Below are 19,810 nucleotides of genomic sequence, written 5' to 3' on the forward strand. Positions count from 1 at the left end.
GAGTGGATCCAGATGGGAGGGGAGGTAGAGATGAACTGGGAGGAGTAGAGGGAGGGGCAACTGTAATCAGGATATATATGTGAGAAAAAAATCTATTTTCAACTTTTAAAACTCAAAAAAAAAAAAAGAAAGAAAAAGGCACTCGACATTACCTCAGTGCTCCACATGTATCTGCATGCAAGTATGCACATATACATATATACTCTACACATGCATAAACACACATGGGTCGGGGAGAAGTGAGTAATGAAAGAGATGCCTGGAATACTACTACTAGAAGTTGCTAAATCAATGTATAGTTTTGGGGGATGAAAGTTCTAGAGACCTGATGCAAAGCACCATGCACATAATTAACAGCAATATTCATATAAATTAGCACCTCTTTATCGTAGCAGGATTTCTTTTGGGCCACCAACCAGCTCCCAAATCGTTGATATGGAGACTTATTATTCATTATGAATGCTCAGCCTTATCTTATGCTTGTCCCACTAGCTCTTATAATTTGATTTAAACTATTTCTCTTCATCTACATTTGCTGCAGAGTTTTTTACCTTTCTTTCATCATGTATGTCCTACTTTTTCTGCTTCTTCCACATCTGGCTGGCTGGCAGCTGCCTGGCTGGCCCCAGGCATCTTCCTCTCTTTTTTCCTCATTCTCTCATTCTCTTTTGAGCCTAGATTCCTCCTCCTACTTATTCTCTCTTCCTGCCAATCCCACTTATCCCTCTACTGCCTAGCTATTGGCCATTCAGTTTTTTATTAGCCCAGTCAGGTGCCTTAGGCAGGCAAAGCAACACATCTTCACATCATTAAACAAATGCAGCATAAACAAATGTAACACATCTTTACATAGTTAAAGTAATATTCTGCAACACTTTATGAATGAATACATGAGTCCCTCAAATATATTCTAGAGCATGGTGCTCCGGACTATGGAAATTCAGTATCTTATCATTAATTACTGATATTATAAAAGCCTTATGTGGGGGCTGGAGAGATGATTCAGTGGTTAAGAGCACACATTACTCATGCAGTACACCTAAGTTCAGTTACCAGGACCCATGTCAAAAGGCTCATAATCACCTATAACTCCATCTCCAGAAGAAGATGCCCTCTTCCCATATCCAAGAGCTCCTGCACTTTGCATGGGCTCAAACTTGTACACAGACACACATATTCACATAATTAAAAATAAAATAAATATTTAAAAGCTGTATTTGCTGTTTTAATTATATAAATCCATTATTATAAATATAATCATTAAATATTAATTTTTTTCTTTTAACAAGTAAAACAAGAAAAGCACTTGTAGTTAGGCTAGGACAATAGTGCCAGGAATTCAGCCATGAATAGCAGCAACCCATGTCCTTTCTTCCACTCAGTACCACACCTAGCTGGCTGCTACTACCAAGCAGAAATAAGCCAGTCAGCACCACCTTTATGGTGCACAGTGGCCTGGACTATGGTTCCAACTAATGCCAAAGAGCTCAAGTTTAAACCTCACCATATTTAATTTAATTTAGAATCTGTTTTTTAGTACTGAAAACAGAAAAGGTAAAGGAGCAAGCTTTATTATGGCATGTGATCTTCCCCATAATCTGTAGGTTTTAACCCTGAATATTACTTTGAAGAAACAGAGAAGGTGCTAAGACTGTACACTGTGAGACTTCCAGAGCTATCAAGCATCTATCTACCATGAATGCCTGGCATACTATAAGAGAAAGAAAACAGGCTTTTCTTTTTTATTTTATTTCTTTATGTGTATGTTTCTGTCTGCATGTGTGTCTGTGAACTACTTGTGTGTGTGCCCATGAAGACAGAAAAGAGCAACAGATCTCCTGGAACTGAAGTTTCAGACAGTCGTGAGCTGTCCTGGGGGTTCTGGGAATTGAAATCACGTCCTCTGGAAGAATATCCAATGCTCTTAACCACTGAGCCATCTCTCTAGTATCCTGAAAACATGTCTTTCTATTCTTAACCAGCAAGGATCTCTGTGTTATATGAGCCTTCTTACCATAATGTGATGAAAAAAGAGTACTCACCAGCATGTCTTCCTAATGCTTGCTAAATCCAATCATGTTAATAAATGCAGAGTAATTTTTATAATACAGGTTGCCTTGTGTCACTTTTACACACATTTAAGTCATTGCCATTAGAAATGTTTTGTTTTTCAAAATCACATTTTAAAAAATAAGTCATTTTTTCTGACAACAGTTTCTTTCCCCCAAGTCATGGTAACTAAGACATTCAGGATGGTTTTGCTTTTTTTTTTTTTTTTTAATTTTTTTTTAATTTATTTTAATTTATTTTGCAATACAATTCAGTTCTACATATCGGTCACGGATTCCCTTGTTCTCCCCCCTCCCGTCCCCCTCACCTTCCCCCCAACGCCCCCCCCCATTCCCATCTCCTCCAGGGCAAAGCCTTCCCCACAGACTGAGGTCAACCTGGTAGACTCAGTCCAGGTAGGTCCAGTCCCCTCCTCCCAGGTCAAGCCAAACAATCCTGCATAGGCCCCTCCAGGAAGAGAATTTACAGATTTATGTTACCAGAGCTTGATGAGAACAGGCCTGGGGTTCCTTGACTCTATTTCTCCAGAGTTCTCTTGGCTGACTTCTCCATGTGTTGGCTCCTTTCCAACACTGGTTTTCCTCATGGTATCCTTTGCAACCTGTATACCCAGCCATTTAGAAAAAATGCCTCTGGACAAGAAGCTCAAAATGAATTCTGAGAGTCACTGGGATTAGACTGCCTTGGGATATATTTTTATTTCTTTATCAAGCTCTCTCTCCAAAGAATAAAACAGATAGTGAGTTAAGCTTCCCTCCCACCCCCCAAAAAAGAATAAAAAGAGACATTTGATATCCTTGGGGCAGGGGAGGTGCCCTTGAACCAGTCCTCAGGGATACAGCCATTATGAGTATAAGGAAAGGCACAGTGAAACCACCAAATTGGACCACTTCATGGGTGAACAGAAGAAAGGCTTGCATTTACAACAAAAAAGAGGATAGCCAGAGCTGTAGGTGGATGGTTCTCACCTGCCTGCCAGTTCCTAAATAACCACTCAGAGGTTTAATATTAATTATAAATGCTAGGTCAGTAGCTCAGGCTTATTACTAACTAGCTTTTACACTTAAACTAACCCATAATTCTTATCCATGTTTAGTCCCATGGCTTGGTACCTTTTCTCAGTATGGCATTCTCATCTTGCTTCCTCTGCATCTGGCTGGTGACTCCTGCCTGACTCTGCTACTCTCTTCCCTTCCTTAGTTTGGTTGTCCTGCCCATACTTCCTGCCTGGCTACCAGCCAATTAGTTTTATTATTAACAATGAGAGCAACACATATTCACAGCCTACAGAAGGACATCCCATAGCACAGAGGCACCTGAGGGAGTCCAAAGCTGCCATGATTACCTCTTGGAGACAGAGAGAGGAGCAGACTGGTGATGGCTGGTGAGCAGAAAGAAGAACAGTGTAATGGGTCAGGGCAGGAGCTTGGGGTGGGGAGAGCCAGGTAGCTACAGTATGTGGGAAAGAAAGAGTAAGCTGGAACAACCTAGGCATAATGGGGAAAGAGTAGGGGAAGGAGTGAGAAGAGGCAGGAGGCTAGCATGGAGGACTTTGGTTTGTGTAACAGGCATACGTTAACAGGGATGGCAGGGACCTGGAAGTTATTGTGGGCTTTGATATGTGATCATGGGTGCATCAGTAGAGAACCAGATGCTCCAATTCCCAGAGATAGGAAGAGATAAGGCAAGTGGCTCTTTCTGGCAGACAGAAACCTTACTGAGGAATGTTGAGTGTAAGCTTTTATCTACCCTCCAACAATTCTTCTATCATCCAGCCTGAGCTGAGCCTAGATTGCCATTTTGGACAATGTCACTGCCACTGCCATTTGGGGGGATTTGGCATTTGAGACCTAACAATGAGATAACAGAGGGGAGAAAGAGTATTAAATGATATGAAAAAGACAGAGAACATCAGAGAGATGGCTCAGCAAGTGAAGGCGCTTGCCACACAAGCCCGAAAACCTGAGACTGATCCCTGGTAAAGGTGATTCAGGTAAAGGTGGAAGAAGAGAACTGACCACACACTGTTGTCCTCTGACCTTCACACCTGTGCCATGCACGTCTGTACCTTCACACACACACACACACACACACACACACACACACACACACACACCATACACACACATTAATAATAATGATATAATGATAGCATGAATAAACTGTTGTAATAGAGGTAGGATCTAGAGAAGGCCTGAATTCTTGTAGAAGAGGAGGGTGTCCATACAGAAATACACGTGTCACACCCATTGGCTCTTGAAGAAGCAATCAGAGCAGAGGTACAGCTGTTGCTTACCCTGGATCTGGAGGCCAACAAGATCTTCTCACTGGAGAGTTAACACAGGAGCTCCAGGAGCTGTGTGCAGAACAATGGATGAGAGGGAAGGACATCCACCTGTATTAAGCAATTCCTTCATGTCTGGAGACTTGATGTACATTTTTTAACTAAATATTTCTAAAGCTCTATGTGGTTTTTAAACTCCATTCAAATTATTACTAATTGAGTAACTAATTTTTGAGCACTAGCCTAAGGTCACATGATTTGTTGAGAGCAAAACTAAGATTTAAACGTAGGCCGTTTGGTACCTAGAGGGTACTGAATTAAAAGATAAACACAATCTAATGGATCTTGACTGCTTTTTAAAACAAGAATCTATGCTAAATATGTACAATATTTTCCTTGTGCTGAGGAAAAGGCTTGGTCAGTAAAGTGTTTGGTGCACAAGCATGATGACTGGAATTCGGATCCCCAGAACACACAAAAATATCAGACATGGTGGCCCAAGCCTGAAATCTTGCAGTGGTGAGTTAGAGACAACAGAACACCTGGGGCTCTCTGAGCAGCTAGTCTTGTGCAATTGGTGAGCTCCAGCCTGAAGGAGAGACCCTGTCTCAGGAAATAGAGAGCGTTAAGGAAAACATCCAGTACCAACCTAGCAACTACATAGTACTGTGAATTGTACATAACCTAGATATTCTTAGATTGTTCTGACACCTGCAGTTGGGAGAGGTTGGTCCTGACCTGAAACTACTTCTCCATGGATACTGAGGATTAGATCAAGCCTTCATGGACGCTATCATCTGTAGCTCTTTCTTCCTCTTCGCATCTTATTCCTAACATAGTCCTGCAGCCCACGTGTCACTCTCTGTACTGGAAGACTAGAAGATGATCTGATGAACTGGCCAAGCTAGCACATAAGCCGGAACCAGGAAGGCCACTCACCATGCAAGCTTCATTTATTATCTCATTTTGCTCCCAAAATCTATGTAGGCACATGTCAGTTTTCCCCATTGACACTGAGCCGCTGGGGCGGGGGGGGGGGGGGGGGGGGGGGGGGGGGGGGGGGCGTGTGGGCGAGGGGAGGGTATAAATTGGAGAAAGAATTGGCTGATGGGCTTTTCCTAGGTTAAGATGAGAGAGGTTCAAATTCGATGCCCAGGGCTTCAATTGCAGGAAGCACTCAACAGATGTTTACTGCAAAAGTAAATGGATGATTGACGGGATGAAAAGAATGACCCTGTCCCATCTGTAGGTCTGAAGAGAGAGAGGGATGTTGAGATATCGGCATCCTCACGACAGTCACAGTCTGCTTCCTCCCTTTTGTGTCTCTCTGTCCCTTTTGTTCTCCGATCCTGTCCCTGGCTTTCCTGGCTTCCTCTCTGAAAACCGCATTTCTTCAGCATCATTCAATTGAAAACGGAATTAAAACAATCCTGCAGCTGGACGCGTTGGACGCGCTGGACGCGCTGGACGCGCTGGACACAGGCGGCCCTTGGCCCTGGAGGCTCAGGCTCTGCCCTAAGGAGCCCGCTTGAAGTCATGCTGCACAAGGGAGCACCCCTTCTATAATGAGCACTTACTCTAATTGGCAAGGACATAAAGCTGTCTCCACGTGTTGTTCTAATTCTGTGTTCTCTAAAGAGAATTGTACCCCCCCCCAAAAAAGCGACCTTAAAAAAATTTTTTTGAATGGGAAAAAAGTATGCAGCAGTTGCTGAAAACCAATCCACTCTCCTAGACCTTAATAAAGACATACAATAAAACTGAACACCTCAAACCCCGTATGGAGAAGGAAAAGCTAAACCCACCACAAAGGGGCTGTTAAAACTGGCTCATTACTTTGCCTAGGACAAGCTTTGCTATTTAAGCATCTCAGTATTTCAGCTTTTTTCCCACTAGATTATTTCAAGCATCATTTCTGGGGAACTTATTAAAGGCAAAGACGCCCCAGCATGTGAGTGGACCATCTCATCACAGGCGTGTGCAGTTCCACAGTGAATAGCACCCCACACTCACTGTGCAGTTCCACAATGAATAGCACCCCACACTCACTGAGGACTTTCCCAAAACAGAGCTGGAGGGCAGAAAACACACTCCTGTGATTGTTCTTGACTTTCACTGCCCAGATTTAGTGCTTCCGTAGTGTTGGACACATGAGATTATGAAATAATAATGTGTAAGTACTAAATAAAGGATCTTTCAAGTACAAAGTATTTCCAGGATTGTAAGTCACTCCATAAACACAGGATAAACGTTTACACACTAGATACATACTTTCTATAGACAAAAAAAAATAAAATTTGTCCAGAAATATGACCTAATTTAAGTTAGTAGAAAACGTGTATGGCTTGTATTCTTTTTAGCTACATCCTGAACTCTTCTTTTGTTCATTCAGGCTCCTATTTTCTCTATGGTCCATTTCAACTTCGCTATGGTTGGAATGTGAAAGGTCCTCCATAGGCTCCTGCCTCTGACTCCTCCCCAGTCCAGCTGGTGCTGTCTGGGGAAGCAGAGCTTCCCTTGAGGAAGTGAGTCACTGGGGGTGGGCCTTGATATTTACTAGCCTAACCCTATTTCCTGTCCCCTCCCTGCTTGCAGCTAAGATGGAAGCAAGCAGTTGTCACATGGTCCCACTAACATAGAGCCCACTGCCCTTTCTTCCCACCATGACGGATTGTGCCTTCAAAACACAAGTCCGAACAAACTCTCCCTCCCTCGGGTTGCTTCTTGTCAGGTGTTTGGGTTCAGCAGTCAGAACAGCAACCCTGACCAACTTCTCCTGCTAAACATGTGTTTCAATATACCACAAATATTACACCAAATTTTGCTTTCAATATTGTGGACACCCTCTGTTTCCAAGGGGATATGAAGTCCTCTGAGAAGCTCCTTTTTGTCCCACTGCCCCACCCCAAGCTGATCCGTATCCTTGTTTTGCACTGTTCTCTGTAGCTCACAGATGAATGACACTGCATGGTTTTTTCAATTGCAGATTGTGACATGATATCAACCCAGAGCATTATAACCAGAATTACATTTGTAATGGAAATAAAGAGAACAGCACAGAAAATGTCAGAGCACATCACACGTAAAGTTATGGTTTGTGGAGTTTTGTTGCTATTGCATACACAGTATGTCTCTGGGGATGGGGATACTATTGTATAGTCAAACCAAAATTTTAACCACTGGTATATATACAATGATCTTTTTTTTCCCCCTTTAAGGCTTCGCTGGGGAAGCAGGGCTTTGTTTCTCATAGCCAATGCTAAGTGATACCTGCCTCCTACTCAGTTCTCACTCTACATGAACCATGCAGGACAGGCACTTTAAATTAGAGCTGGAGTAGCTCACACTGGCCACGCCCCTCCAAGTCTCACTTCTCTGAAGAAGAATGATGCTACAGGCTAGTTGGGTTCAAGCTTGGCCGTAGACCTAAATGTGGAGTTTTCACTCTTCTGGGGAAATGAGAGGTCACAATTCATCCTCCAAACAAAGGAGACCTTTCTGATGAAAGAAAACAGGACACCATTCTGCTTGCCCTAAAACACTTATTAAAAGTTATTTGGTAAAGGGAAACCACTTTGCCTAGTGTTTATGACAATTTAGATGAAGTTATCTTTCTATTCTCTTAACTTTGTTTGAATTACTGCAAAAACTAACTTATTTTAAGTCAATAATGACAGTTCATGGGATCACAATGATAAACATGATGGCTGTTTTTCCTGGAATACTAAGATTTTTATTGTCTTTTTTCCATTTGTATGTGTGTGTGGTACATGTGTCTGTGCATGTTTTCATGTATGTGGGTACAAATTCAAGCACAATTTCATGTTTATGTGCATGCCTGTGGAGGCTTGATGTTGATGTTGGGAGTCAGAGTCTATCACTCTCTTATACATTACGCATTAAGCCAGGTCTCTCCCCGAGAGCTCACCAGCATGGCTAGTCTCAGTAGCCAGCTTACTCTAAAGGTCTCCGGTTTGAACCTTCCAAGCTGGAATGACAAGCCCACCGGGCATTTACATGAGTTCTAGGGACCCAAATTCTGATCCCTTGGGCTTGTGCAGTGAGCACTTTAACCATCACCCCCTCCCTAAGTTTTTAAAAACATGTGAGATGAGAAAGCATGGTCTCTGAGTCTACATCTTAAGCATATTTTCAGGAATAGTGCCAGAGAGAGAATGAGCAATGAAACGCTCAGGAGCTGAAGAAAGAGATGATTCTGAGGGAGTTTGAAGTAGATGATGTTAAGACACCTTCGCCAAGAAGAATAAAGGGGATGGAAGAAAAAAAGAAACAAATGAGGCAGAAAAGTAAAGAGATAAGCAAAGGAAGGCGATCTTGGAGACGTCGCAGGAGATGCAGCCCAAGCTCTGGAAAAGGAGACGCAAGTCGCCAGACATCTCATGAATTTGTAAGTCTCCCTTCTTTAAGAATTCTAAATCAAATGATACTGAGGAGCTACTCATGGGTCACACAGCTAATCAGTGGTGAAGAGATTGAAAAGCAAGTCTGATTGCGAAGTTCAGAAGCATAACCACTATGCTGTGAGCAGGGAAAGGACATCGCTTGTCTGACAATAATCTATTCATCTGTGTGCTGAGAACCTCCTTTTAGACTTTGTTTCAGTGCTCATCTTACTGGTTTATGATTCATTTGTTTAATGCATGTCTTTTCCCACCGGATCTTTGTACTTCCTGTGGCAGGGAACACCAAATGGGAGTGTGTTTATCTTTTATTTGGTGAAGGAATAGAAAAAGAGAGAGAGGGAAAGGAGGAGAGTGGGAAGGAAGGAGGGCCAGAAAGGAAAAACAGAGAAATGAAGGAAATGAACACACAGCTGAATATCCACTCTTGATTCCGCCATGGACTACATTACAACCAGGGACATGTTAACCACATTGAATGTTTTCTTCTAGATCAACATTTTCTAAATTCTACTTTCCTTTGGAAACTTTATCTGACTAATATCTTACTCAGACTGCAATGAGCAAATAGATTACTTTTATGTGTCATAGTTGATGAGATATGAGGAAAGCCTGCCCATGCTCCCGCTACCCTCAGAGTGGCCCCCAAGAGCTGAGTGTGCCCTCGAATTCCCACCTAAGAATGGGAAGCAGCATGGAATGAGATGGCTCCTGTCTTTAAATCGTCAGTGGCCAGATGTGAACTTGACCAAACCAAGAAAGGTGGGAACAAGGGTGGAGATCTGCTCCTGCACACACCTGGCTTCTCAGAAATTGACACCACGAACCCTTATCTGAATAACAAATTATTGAGAACTGCAAAAAAAAAAATGTTTGATGTGACTTGAGTTTTTCTATTTCACATTAGGAAATACCAGCAATTTCATTATAGTCATCTATAAATTAATATTTCTATCTCTTATCAGACATACTCCCAAGGTATAGTTTTCACAATCATTGACATAGAAAGAATAAGCAAAAATGAAATTGATTTAAATTGATTTTCAAAGCCCTGAGCCTTACCCAGGTGGGGTGGCACACATGTCTAATCCAGACACTGGGGAGGTGGAGTCAGGAGTAGTCAAGGTCATCCTCAGCTACATAGGGAGTTCAAGGTCAGTGTGGGATAAATAAGAACGTCTCAAAATAATAATAATAATAACCAAAGCCAAAAGATTAATCTTTTCAGACCACATAAAATTCTAATATGTTTGAATCTTATTGTTATTTTTCTCTTTTGTTTATTTTCATATTCCTATATGCATTGTATAGACAGATAACAACTGTAGGAGTAGGTCAATCTTATCATTTTGTACTCGGTAAAATATGAGAAAATTAACAGCCATTGTTCATTATCTTTCCTTCTCTCTGTTATCAGTTTCTGCCCTATTAAGAGTTTTGAGGATTACCTTCTGGTAAAACATCAAATCAAGTTAATTACTCAGAGACAGTTTAAAGTTCAAGATGAACAGAACAGTTCCAAAGATAAAGCGCACAGCCGCGTCCTCCTGAGGAACGTCTGTTGATCAGCTTTGCGCTGGCTGTTAGCAGCAACCAAACAGGGGCTCGAAACAACAACAGGGAAGAGCGCAGATGAGAACAGGTCATTCCTGGAAGGGTCTCCTCAGAGACCCCCCTAAATTTATTTCCGAAGCTCTAGGCAACAATAGCCCTCTCTCTCCCCGCCCTCATTGCCGAGTTAGCTCTGCCACAACAGGATGGTGTTTAAACCCTAAATTGTTTTCATTAGAAAGCTCCAGTTTAACTCTGAGGTAGAACGTGCTGTGTATGCACTCAGTTGTCTCTCCTACAGGATCTCTCCCCCAGGCTCCAACAGCTTTTCCTGGATTCGTAGTTATAGAGAGACATAATCATACACAGTTTCTCTGCTCATTCCCTCAAGATTTAGGTGAGGCTAGGCTGGCAAAGTGCTGGCTCTGCGAATGTGAGGACCTGAGTCATGAGGACCCAGTGCCCATGGCAAAGCTACACCTGGAGATACGCACTTGTAGTCTCAACACTAGAGAGTGAGGGACAGGGAGATTCTTGGGGTTCCCTAGCCAGCATTCCTAGCTTGGTTGGCAGCTCCCAGCCAGTGAAAGACTGGCTCATCTTCACACATAGGTGCACATGCACACACATGTACACATACACACACCCACAAGAATACAATTTTAAGCTTAAATCATGCTGATCAGTACTTCCAGAGAAGTCACAAGACCATGGTGGATCCCAAAATTGTGCTGAATGGCGTGCTTTGAGCACAAGGGAATAGGGTGTCCTCTATCTACCACTGGACTCCTAGCATAACATTTGAAATGATTAAGAAACCTTGCTTTTTGAAATCAGTTGAGCTTTTTGGAAGACATTTAGACCAACTGAGACACCTAAAAAGAACATTCTCTAACCTGTAGAGATGCCTTCAGGGTGCAATGTGCTTCTGGTTCCCAGCTTTGTGAGCTGTCATCCATGCTAGGGTGGACCTTGGTGATACAGCTGTCTTTGAGTCATTTCTGCTCCTGTAAGTAACCCCTCACCCATAGTTCTGCAAGTAACCCCAATAAAGCTCATTGGTTCACCAAAAAAAAAAGAAGAGGAGGAAGAGGAAGAAAAAGAAGGAGGAGGAGAAGGAGGAGGAGGAGGAGGAGGAGGAGGAGGAGGAGGAGGAGGAGGAGGAGGAGGAGGAGAAGAAGAAGAAGAAGAAGAAGAAGAAGAAGAAGAAGAAGAAGAAGAAGAAGAAGAAGAAGAAGAAGAAGAAGAAGAAGAAGAAGAAGAAGAAGAATCCTTCCTTCAGTTGTGGAAAAGGAGGCTGAAAGAATGTACTAGCCAGAAAATAAGGAGAAGGGCTATGAAATCTGATATTCAGGGTTTGACACAGACATTGCCATCGTGGTCTCACTCATTTACTACTGCCTGCATGGAGCCTGCACAAAACTACACCTGTCACCAGTCAAGAGAGAGAGAGACTCACCACCCCACACCCCCACACGTGCTACTGACCCATTGCCTATTGATGGAGTCCAGAGAAGTGATCAACGTCTTCACTCCTGTACCCACAAGTGAGCCAGCAGGATTCAGTGGGTAGTTCAGAACCCATGGGCACACAGACAGCCCTGGTTAAATTCAGTGAGTCCCAAAACAAAAATCAAAGCCATGAATGTGAGAAGGAACTGGTAAAGAAGACAGGGATGGACATGAGTATGAAATTGTCAAAGAATAAAATTAATAAAAGTATTTTTTTAAAGTTATTTGGAAGATGGTCGCTAATAAGAGATAAATGAAACAAACATTTTTGAAACAGCTATGTATTTAGAATGTGTTGAGGAAATTCAAATATCTCATACATATGTCTCAGGCTAGAACCAAGTATGTGAAAAAATCATCTTCATATCTCACACTGTGTTCTCTCAAATATGAATTTTGATTTCAAAAGCATGTATGCTTCCATACAGATAAGAAATTGTAGTGATTTCTCTCAAATATTTTTCTCCCCGCCCCAGAAAGGCCTTCTTAATCTTGTATTGTTGATAGACTCAAATTATTAAATTATGGTTTTACTTAAATCACAAAAATTAAACCTGATGCAGGTTCTTTGTTTTTTCCCTTTGTTTTATGCATGAGTGTTTGACTGCATGTGTGCCTGTGTACCACTTGCACACCTGTTGCCTGTGAAGGACAGAAGAGGAAGTCAGATCCCCTGGAACTGGAATTAAAGATGACTGCGAGTGGCCATGTGGGTTCCGGAATCAAACCCAGGTCTTCTGGAAGAGCAGCCAGGGATCTTAAATGTTAAGCCATCTCCTCTGGCCCAGATTCTTTTGTTTTTAATGACTATTCCCATGTTAAACACTAAGTTTTTCATTTTATAATTTCCATTTTAATGCAAGTAGGTTCACACACAATGCCATTATGTCTGTGTGGGTGTACGTGTACCCTGGGCACCATTCACAGGAGCAGGACAGCCGGGACTGGGCACAGGCGGTCCACAAGAGTTAATGAGTTGCTGCCAAGGTCAGGCGAGAAAACAGAAGACGTGCCTATGGGAAAGACTCTCTTCAAGGCATGCTTGGAACCTGTCACCAGAGACAGAAGGCAGAATTTATATCATCGAGGTATAGAGATGTAAAATTGTGTAAGCTACTGTAAGACATACAAACTGAGGCAAAGGACCCTGTCTGGTTTCTACATTGTGGCTAATTTCTGGATTGTAACTATAAGAAAATCAAACAACCATTTTCCAGACAAAATCTTATGTTTAATCCAAGCTAGATTTGAACTCACCATGTAACCAAAGCTAAATACATGACCCTCCTGCCTCTGCCTCACAAATGTTTGAATTACAGGTATGAGCCTCTATGCCTATCATTCAAATAACAACTACTTACTTTTTTAATATAATGTATTTCATCTTATATAATATAGAGGAAAAATATTTTGGAAAAATATTTAAAACTTTCTGTACCTTTTTACAAAATATCTATTCATTTAACCTGAATAAATGTGAACTTTCTCCTTTAGATCTATGGTACAAGACACTTTTTCTAATGAAACGAATTTAAAGTTATACAAAGACATCAGAGTCAGTAAGATGGTTCAGTGGCTAATCTAATTTTGTTTTCAGTTGCCATGATAAACACTATGACCAAAAGTGACTTGGGGAGGAAAGGGTCTATTTCAGCTTATAGGTTATAGGCCATCATTAAGGGACATCAAGGCAGGAACTGAAGACAGAAGCTTAAAGAAGAAACCATATAGAAGTGCTGCTTACTGGCTTGTCCCCAGGCTAGTTTTCTTATACAGCATAAGACTATCTACCTAGGGAATGGTGCCACCCACAGTGGCATGAGCCCTCCTACGTCAACTAGTAATCAAAAAAAAATGCCTACAGACATTCCCACAGGGCAATATAATAAAGACAGTTCTTCAGTGGAGGTTCTTTCTTCTATGGTGTGTCAAGTTGGCAACCAAGATCAGTCACCACAGTGGGTAAATCTGCCCAGCCTGAGTTCCATCCCAGAACCCACGGTTGTAGGAGGCAACCAGATCCTGAAGTTGTTCTCTAGCCTCCAATGGGAGCCTTCACTCACACACCATGCATACACAATAATAATAATAATTAATTTAATTTAAAATTGTTATTGACATCAGTTCCTTTAAATGTCTCTCTCTACTTTATACATAGATCTGGTTATTTTTTCCTTGCTTGACATAGTGTCAGTACTAATTTCCTTTCTTGAGTTACATTAGAAAGTTACAGGAGTGGTAAAGAGTGAAAATTAAATTTTAATAAATATACTTAATTTCAACTTTAACTTACTATCCTTACTCAGTGTTTAAGACACACAGTACAAACACAAAGTGGCATATGACCATAGCTACTGACTAAATAAAATGCTAGAAGAAGAAGAAGAAAGAAGAAGAAGAAGAAGAAGAAGAAGAAGAAGAAGAAGAAGAAGAAGAAAAAGAAGAAGAAGAAGGAAAGAAAAAGGGAAAGGAAGGCCCTTTTACTTTTAGAAATTTAAAGCTTATCCTTTACTACTTTGTTCATTTCCCAAAAAACAAAAAAACAAAATAAAACAAAATATTCTAGTGCTTTGCTTCCTCAAAAGGGACCAAATTACGGTGTCAATTTAAACATTAACGCTGACTTAAGCACTAAAATGCATTTTATGGCACATTTAGATACATAGACCATCTTTAGGTACTATCTTAGTTTGAGTTCTACAGCAAGCAGCATAGATGAGAGTTGCCATAATCACCAGGATTCATTCCTCCCAACATCTCAGTTGTTTCTCATGAGGACCTTGTCCCTGTTGCCTCCCGTACTCACGTGGTCGAGAGACAACTAGCCAGCTATCTGACTTCCTTTTAGAAGAGCACTAATTCATCCATGAGGGCTCTGACCTCACAGCTAAGGGAAATTTTCTTACATCAATCAAACTTAATAGTGTTTACACAGCCAAAGAAAAATCAAACCAAATGCAATTCACACATCAAGTAGCTTCCAGAACCACAGCAGGGTCTGAGAGCCCCAGCCAACACGAGCTGTGTTTTCAGACATTTGGAAATAAGCTAAGCAGCTATACCTGTAGTCAACCAGCCAGTTGGTTAGAGCTTAACTAGTTAATTGGTTAGAAGCTCTGTGGTAACCAGTCAAAGCTCATCTACTGCATTTAAATTCTATATCAATTTGGTCTGTTAGGGTCAGGGCAGGTGTGCAGTCTAAATCTATGACCTCCTACAAATTTTATCTAATTCTCATACCTGATTGTCTCTGAACAGCTCATCTCCTAACACCGCTACACTGGAGGTCAAGGATTTCAATACATGAACTTGATAGAGACACAGACATTCAGTCTCTGCAGTGACTCTGCCAATCCTGTTATTCTCTGCAGTATCGATCCTGCATGTTGCCCGTGAATCCTTATGATGCCATCTGCCCCAGTGCTGATAAAAAAGTGCTCCAGACTGGAATTCCTTTCCAATTACGGAAACTGAAGCGATGTGTAAGTTGGAGATAGCTTGTGCAAGAGAGTATTTAGAGCCTCTCAGTGGATGTTCATTCTTTACAGAAGGTGTTGGTCTCAGTATGCAATGGCCGTTCTAAGCATGTTTTCCAAGAATGTGGGGAAATTGATTTTCTAACAGAATTTTCAAACACAGATTATTACTGAACCCCCCAACTTTCTACAAAGGATCCAGAGTCGGGTTTGGAGAACAGCCCTTCCATTTGCTTGCCAAGCATCTAGCTGGACTGGGTGCTTGGCCTGAAGCTAAATAGGCAAGGACCGTGGAGAGAACGTCACATATTGACCTTGCCCCAATCTGATGCCTAGTTAAGCTTTCCTCGCCAGACTGCCCACATGTTCTACCCTCCTCCTCCCTTTCGCCCTCCCCTCCCCTCCCCACACTGAGATTCGTGAAATGTTTTCCTTGCCTCTTTTCCTTTCCTGAAACTCATTCCCTCCTGGGGCTTCTTTGCAACATTCCCTACTGACAGCTGTTACCACACTCAGCACACCTGTCCAGAGGATTCAGGCATCCTCACAGCTGTCTAAGCCTTAACCACTCCACACTCCCCTTCGTTCTGAGCCCCGGGACTCCCTCTTTCAAGCTAAATACCCATCTATCCCCATAATAGCAATGCCCATCTCTCTTCCTTGCCAACCACCTGATAATCCTCATCAATTAAACCCAGGGAACATACCCAGAAAGTAGGTCATTGTACCAGCCATCTGAGCACTGCTTAGCCCAGTCAGGTTGGTACATCCAGTTGGTACCCCAGCCATAAATACAGGATGTGGAGGAGGTGCCTGACCACCAGGCTCTCCTCAAATGTTCGTGATACTCACATAACCAATTAGAGTTGAAGAGTAAATGACAACTAATATCCCAAAAGAGTTAAGTTTCAGATTCAACCCAACAAGCAACAAGTGTGTTACTGGGAAGCTTCTCGTGCCTTAGCTGCCCAGTGAACCACCACCTATAGCAATCCTCCCAAGAGTAACAATCCAAGGGAGCAGATTAGTAGTTAACCCACAGCAGAGGGGAGACAGAAAGGGCTCTGACCCAGACAAGGAGGCAGGAATGTGGAAGTCCAATGTGATTGCCAATACAAGACCTGAGGCAAAGGTCGAAATATATGATGAAGAACGAACAGAGTGAGTCAGAGACAAGTAGGTTTTTCAATAAGAAAATTGGAAGTCCAGGGATGGCAAGATGGCTCAGCAGGTAAGGGTGCCTGCTGCCTCAGTCTGATGACCTGAGTCTGACCCCTGGGACACACATGGTAGAAGGCAAGAACTAGCTCCTTCGTGTTGTCCTTTGACCTCCACACATCTACTATGGCATGCACACACACCCCAACACATAGGCACACTAAATGAATAAACAGAATTTTTAAAAAAGAAACTCAGTCCATGGACTCACTCTTCAGAATCCAGGGACGTAATTAGACACAGGCATTGAAGGTCATCTGCCCTTGACAACATGTTTCTGTATTCACATGTATATACACACATGTGTTTTTGACCTTTTGACAAGATAAAATCTTTTAATTTGTCAATGCTTTTGTAATGAGTACTTGACAAGTATACATATCATATGCTACTTTTACAGTAATGTTTGTTTTTCAAATGTGCACACAAATCAGGCTGTTGTAAGTACAGCTGAAAAACGAACTTGGCTGCACCTGTGTGTATCTACATACAAATGGGATGTTTTAGGTAAATAAATACAGTTCTATATACTGCTTTTAAAAAATGCAGCCTTCTCTACATTGGCACCATTCTGTTCCACGTCAAGCCCATCTGTTTCAATTATTCCAATGACTATTTTTATTATTCAATTTCCCAATAGCACATGTCTGCCTCCCCGGTCTGTTACTTCTCTGCTCTTTTGAATGCCTCCTATACAACAATCAGCTCTATTCATTACATCCCACATACATTACATCCCAAACATATTGTAGGGAAGCCCAGATAAAGGGCAGCCTGAGATAGCCGCTGGTGCTTATCGTGGTGTGAGATAAACAGCCACGGTTCATCCCTTAAGTAAGAGTTCCCAGCCAGGATCATCTTTTTATAGTTCTGTAAGACAAGAGAGAATAAGCTTATCAAAAGTTATCGCAGCATCAATGAGTTCCATCCCCGGGACCCACATGGTGGAAGAAGAATTGACCTCCACTTGCACGCCACGGTATGAACACACACAGAGAGACAGAGAGGCAGAAAGAGACAGAGAGACAAATTCCTGAATTTTTAAACAATAACCATGTGAGTGGATAATTTATTAACTAGATTTAGCCTTTCCACAAGGTGCATATGCTTCGGACCAGCATGAAATGCAAAACTAATGCTACACATTTTATCCATCAATTTAAAAACTAAAGGAAAAAATATTCTTCCATGTTCTTGACTATATCAATATTCATTTTTTTCTTTAATTTGTATCAGCTCTAAGGTCAAAGAGTTTACACACACTAGTGTGATGTCGCAGAAAGCTGAAATGGCAACAGTTGTTCTTCCTGAGGGAGTATATCTACCTTCCTTAGGGGATATATCTACTGGCTAAACAATGTATTTGCTCACTATCTACTGTCTGAGACAATGCCCTTATCTGAGAAAACATGAGGGCTTTGTGGAACCATGAAATTCTATACAGTGTTATCATGTATCATACGATCTTGAGCCCAGGCACAGTGTGATGTGCAGGTGACAAGGTGAGGTCAGGTGACGCATGTCATGTATTATTTCAGCTAAGCATCACCCATAAATCACATTCTTTGCTGCTCAAAACCCACATCTACCAAGCTTCTTGTTCACACATCAAAACATAGCTTCCTCCTCTGTAGGCGTGGAGAACGTGGTTTCAGGGCCCTCTTAGCTTTTTCTTTTTCTTTTGTTTAACTGAACAATTTTTTTTCAAAGTTCATGGAAAAGACGTCATAATGTCCCTCCTTGAGGCCACCTATCCTCAAGCTAAAATCAGGACCTCCTTTTCCCAGTGATGCAGTAACACTTGCACAGTGTTACTGTTATTTTATCTTAAAATAAATAGAGGAGTTTACCACCGGCTCAGGTTACAGATAAGGAAATATTAATAAGCAGGCAGTACTAAAATCATGTAGTTTCTCAGTCATCTCCTTCTAAGGCCCATTCCTAAGCCATCTGTTTTGGTTCATTTTCTTGGTTCCAACATCAAAGGTGATCTGATAACCTAAGGAAATGATTATTCTATGACACATCTTGAATCTCAGGCCATCTCCTCCTCTTTTATCCTACAATGGCACAGCTAAGAAAAGAAACATAAATGCTTAGTTATAAAGTAAATGTTTGCCTCCAGCCTATCAATGCCTCTCCCCCTACCAAAAAAAAAATTATTTTGATGTCACTTCCACAAGTATTTGCATAATAACTAGGAAATACCGAAATAATTCTCTTCACATTAGCAGTTAAGTCTCCAAAGCAAACTAGAAATCTCCTAGAGTGTGGTGAAAGACAGCACAAAGTGTGTGGGCCCCGCTGGGGAGACACCACTGGCAGTATTTAGAATAAGTACTTTCTAATACACAAACAAGAATTATTGCAAGGAAAAAATATAAAGAAATAAGCAATAACCTACTACTCATAGGGGGCATTTACACACCTGTTACATAGATCTCCCTTTTTTCATTTATGTAGAATATTGCAAAGGGTGAAAATACCACAATGCATTCTTCTGTCTGTTTCACAGTTGATGAACATGTGGGGTATATCTACTTCAAGCTATTTGGGTAGAATGTTCCAATGTGGGGGTATCTATGTTTGACACGTATAGAAATATTTTGGCTGAATTTCTAACTACAATGAAATGTTTAGGTAGTTGGGTGTGGTTGAATTTAACAGAAAAGACTAAATGCTTTTTATGTCTGTGTGTATGTCTCTATCTCTGCTTCTGTGTGTGTCTGTGTGTGTCTGTGTGTGTGTGTGTGTGTGTGTGTGTGTGTGTGTGTGTGTGTGTGTGTGTGTCTGTGTGTCTGTGTGTCTGTGTCTGTGTGCAGGCACTCTTGCTTGTATATGTTGAAGCCAGATACTGACTTGAGTATCTTCCTATTCCCTTTCCACCACAGTTTTTGAGAAAGAGTCTCTCATTGAACCTGGAGGTTCCTGTTTTGGCTACACTGGCAGGCCAGCAAGCCTCTAAGATCTGCCTGTCTCTGCCATCCTAGCTTGGGGACTTACAGAGACACACCACCATACCCAGTTCTTCTTTTTCTTCATCTCTTTCTCCTTCTCCTCTTCCTTCTCCTTCTCCTTCTTTTGACATGGGTTAGAAATCCAAACTTAGATCTTCATATTTGCACATTAAGCATTTCCCCCACCAAACCATCTCCCCAACTCCAAATGCTTCTTCAAAGTCATAACGCCCGTTTGCACCTCCATCAGAAGCCAAGTTTACACACTTCGTCTTAAATGTCTCGTATCATCCCAGTCAGTTCCATTTGCAGTTCCCTGGT

General features: G+C 41.7%; 1 long non-coding RNA gene across 2 annotated transcripts in view; it reads right to left on the reverse strand.

The window, feature by feature from the left end:
• Positions 1 to 19,810, reverse strand: part of LOC128103702 (uncharacterized) — a 119,217-nt gene that overhangs the window by 92,246 nt on the left and 7,161 nt on the right. The window lies entirely within an intron of this gene.

Source organism: Peromyscus californicus, unplaced genomic scaffold (assembly GCF_007827085.1).
Source record: "Peromyscus californicus insignis strain IS unplaced genomic scaffold, ASM782708v3 Scaffold_8__1_contigs__length_139910024, whole genome shotgun sequence".
NCBI lineage: Eukaryota > Metazoa > Chordata > Mammalia > Rodentia > Cricetidae > Peromyscus > Peromyscus californicus.